We start from the raw sequence: 4,405 nt of genomic DNA on the forward strand, positions 1-4,405 counted from the left end.
CGGAAATTCTCCACAACCGAGACGCGTCAGGCCGAGTGGAGAAGTGGGCAATGGAGATGCTGTACTGTGACATCAAGTTCGAGGCCAAGAAAGCTATGAAGTCTCAAGCCCTGGCTGACTTTATAGTAGAATGGGTAGAACAACGGCAACCGACTCACATCTACTCGGCTCATTGGACAATGTTCTTCGATGGGTCTAAGATGTTGAATGGATCCGGCGCTGGTGTTGTGATAATATCACCCAAAGGCGACAAGCTCAAGTACGTGCTCCAGATACACTTCGATTCCTCCTACAACGAGGCGGAGTATGAAGCTCTCCTCTACGGATTGCGCATGGCCATCTCACTCGGCGTCCGTCACCTAATGGTCTATGGCGATTCGGATTTGGTGGTCAACCAAGTGATGAAAGAGTGGGACGTAAGGAACCCCACCATGACAGTGTACTGCAATGCAGTGAGGAAGCTTGAGAAGAAGTTTGAAGGTCTAGAGCTCCATCATGTTCCGAGAATAAAGAACCAAGCGGCTGATGAGTTGGCGAAACTCGGATCCACTCGGAGACCCGTCCCGAGTGATGTCTGCCTCGAGCACCTCCATCTTCCCTCAGTCAAAGAAGATCCCTTCACTGAAGAACCGATACAACCCAAGAGCGTGACAGATTCGACTAAAGTCGATGTACCTGCGTTGGTTGATCTGGTCAAGGAGATTCTGGTTGTCATGCCCGATTGGATTGTGCCGATCATCGCATATATCTTAAGGCAAGAACTTCCAGAAGATGAGGTCCAAGCCAGACAAATAGTTCGCAGGTCGAAGGCATTCACTGTCATTGACGGTCAATTGTACAAGGAGAGTGTTTCAGGCGTTCTCCAACGCTGCATTTCCCCAGAGGAAGGACAGTTGATCTTAGAAGACATTCACTCGGGAACCTGCGGTCATCACGCTTCTTCAAGAGCAATCGTCCCCAAAGCGTTCAGAGCCGGTTTCTTTTGGCTGCAGGCCAATGAGATGGCTAAAGATATGGTCGACCGATGTGAAGGCTGTCAGTTCTACTCCACCAAGTCCCACAAGCCATCATCTGCTCTAAAAACGATCCCGCTTGTGTGGCCATTTGCAGTCTGGGGATTAGACACAGTCGGACCATTCAAGACAGGCCAAGGAGGCTACACACATCTGTTGGTGGCAGTCGACAAGTTTACCAAATGGATAGAAGCCAAGCCTATCAAGAAACTCGACGCCTCAACAGCTGTCAAGTTTGTCAGGGACATCATTTCCAGATTCGGGGTGCCTCACAGCATAATCACAGACAATGGGACAAACTTCGACTCAGACAGATTCAAAGGCTTCTGTGCGAGTCAGGGTATCCGAGTGGATTTCGCTTCCGTAGCACATCCTCAATCCAATGGGCAAGCTGAGCGTGCGAATGGACTTGTCCTTCAAGGTTTGAAGCCCCGACTCTTGCGAGAGGTAGGACATGCTGCTGGTGCATGGGTCACTGAGTTACCTTCAGTGCTTTGGGGCCTCCGCACCACTCCGAACAGATCAACAGGGCGATCACCGTTCTTCCTCGTTTATGGAGCAGAAGCGGTCCTTCCGAGTGACCTGCTTCACAATGCCCCGCGAGTCGAACTCTTCTCCGAAGCCGAAGCAGAACAAGCAAGGCAAGACGGAGTCGATCTTCTAGAGGAGGAGCGCGAGATGGCGCTTACTCGCTCAACAATTTACCAGCAAGATCTGCGACGTTTTCACGCGCGTCACGTCAGGAGTCGCACATTCCAAGCTGGCGATTTGGTGCTCCGAGTGGATCAGCAAAGACCACACAAATTGGCTCCGGCCTGGGTAGGGCCTTTCATCATTTCCAAAGTGCTGAACAACGGGGCATACAGACTCTACAACATTCAGAGGGAGATAGACGAGCCGCGTGCATGGAACGGAGATCTCCTCAAGCGTTTTTATACGTGATCGTCGACTGAAGCAGTGTAACGAACAAGTTTTGATGAAATAATATACAGCAGATTCAGTTTTTTGCGGATTCAGAGTTCTTCCGCGGTTGCAGACTACGGTCACACATACAAAAAAAAACTTAGCTGCGATCCCGAATCGCCTAAGTACTACGTTCCTTCGAGTGCGCACTATACGTCGCACTCGGGGACTTAGCTGCGATCCTGAATCGCCTAAGTAATAACCTCCTCCGAGTGTGCACTATACGTCGCACTCGGGGACATAGCTGCGATCCTGAATCGCCTAAGTACTAACGTCCTCCGAGTGTGCACTATACGTTGCACTCGGGGACTTAGCTGCGATCCTGAATCGCCTAAGTACTAACCTCCTTCGAGTGTGCACTATACGTCGCACTCGGGGACTTAGCTGCAATCCTGAATCGACTAAGTATTAACCTCCTTCGAGTGTGCACTATACGTCGCACTCGGGGACTTAGCTGTGATCAAGAATCGCCTAAGTACTAACTTCCTCCGAGTGTGCACTATACGTCGCACTCGGGGACTTAGCTGCGATCCTGAATCGCCTAAGTACTAACCTCCTTCGAGTGTGCACTATACGTCGCACTCGGGGACTTAGCTGCGATCCTGAATCGCCTAAGTATTAACCTCCTTCGAGTGTGCACTATACGTCGCACTCGGGGACTTAGCTGCGATCCTGAATCGCCTAAGTATTAACCTCCTTCGAGTGTGCACTATACGTCGCACTCGGGGACTTAGCTATGATCAAGAATCGCCTAAGTAATAACTTCCTCCGAGTGTGCACTATACGTCGCACTCGGGGACTTAGCTGCGATCCTTAATCACCTAAGTAATAACTTCCTCCGAGTGTGCACTATACGTCGCAGTCGGGGACTTAGCTGCGATCCTTAATCACCTAAGTAATAACTTCCTCCGAGTGTGCACTATACGCCGCACTAGGGGACTTAGCTGTGATCAAGAATCACCTAAGTAATAACTTCCTCCGAGTGTGCACTATACGTCGCACTCGGGGACTTAGCTGTGATCAAGAATCACCTAAGTAATAACTTCCTCCGAGTGTGCACTATACGTCGCACTCGGAGACTTAGCTATGACCAAGAATCACCTAAGTAATAACTTCCTCCGAGTGTGCACTATACGTCGCACTCGGGGACTTAGCTGTGATCAAGAATCACCTAAGTAATAACTTCCTCCGAGTGTGCACTATACGTCGCACTCGGGGACTTAGCTGTGATCAAGAATCACCTAAGTAATAACTTCCTCCGAGTGTGCACTATACGTCGCACTCGGAGACTTAGCTGTGACCAAGAATCACCTAAGTAATAACTTCCTCCGAGTGTGCACTATACGTCGCACTCGGGGACTTAGCTGTGATCAAGAATCACCTGAGTAATAACTTCCTCCGAGTGTGCACTATGCGTCGCACTCGGGGACTTAGCTGTGATCACGAATCACCTAAGTAATAACTCATTCGAGTGTGCACTACAAGTCCCACTTGGAGACTTAGACGTGGCCAACAATCACCTAAGTCTCGATCTTCTCCGAGTACGCACTAAGTGTTGCACTCAAAACAGCATTCAAACAAAAGGCTAAAATTTTCATTTCGACAACATAAGTTCAAAGATGATAGCTGATTCGGTGCGGATCAAGCTTACCCGCACTGATTTAAAAGTATGATCGCCAACATAAGTGGCCAGAGTATATTACAGGTAAACACTCGGCATACCGAGGATAAAGTTCGATCACGCGTCAGCTGGGCCGGCGTCAGGACTGGAGGGCTCCACAAAAGTATCCAAGTCGATTCCATCAGCGATGCGGGTAGCAGTCTCCAAGAACGTCTCCATGAAGTCTTTGAATCGAAGCTTCTTCGTGTTGGCGACCTTCAATGCTTTCAGCTTATCTTCCCACACCTCGTTGCAATGGACCCGGACCAAGGACAGCGCAACATCAGCACCGCAACGCGCTGCCGATTTCTTCCACGATTGCACTCGGCTCGGAACCTCCTCCAGTCGCGCCATCAGGGTCTCCATCTCCTGTCGCGACTCGTCTTCTGGCTAAAGTTCCTTGTCAATTCGGCCGACGACTTCTCTCAGTCGGCCGATGAAAGGACCTACTTTCCTACGCGGATATGTGCCCGGAGCAGATCCCGGTTGGCGTCATCGCTGAGTGGCACATTCTCCTTAATGGACCGCTCCACAACCGTCGCTTCAGCTTCAGCGTCGCCGCAAAAATCTGAAACAAACGGACAAGCATACAATAAAAACCGAGTGCACGGCACACGGTACAACCACTCAAAAGAACATACGACTTACCAGCCAGACGAGTCGTCATCTGCACAGCCCAGTCGTTGACGTACTTCTCCTGAGCTATGTATCGTCTGTTCCGAACGGCCATCTGGTTGTGCAGCTCAGTCCTTTGTTTCTTCAGTCTCTC

Source organism: Hordeum vulgare, chromosome 6H (assembly GCF_904849725.1).
Source record: "Hordeum vulgare subsp. vulgare chromosome 6H, MorexV3_pseudomolecules_assembly, whole genome shotgun sequence".
Lineage (NCBI taxonomy): Eukaryota > Viridiplantae > Streptophyta > Magnoliopsida > Poales > Poaceae > Hordeum > Hordeum vulgare.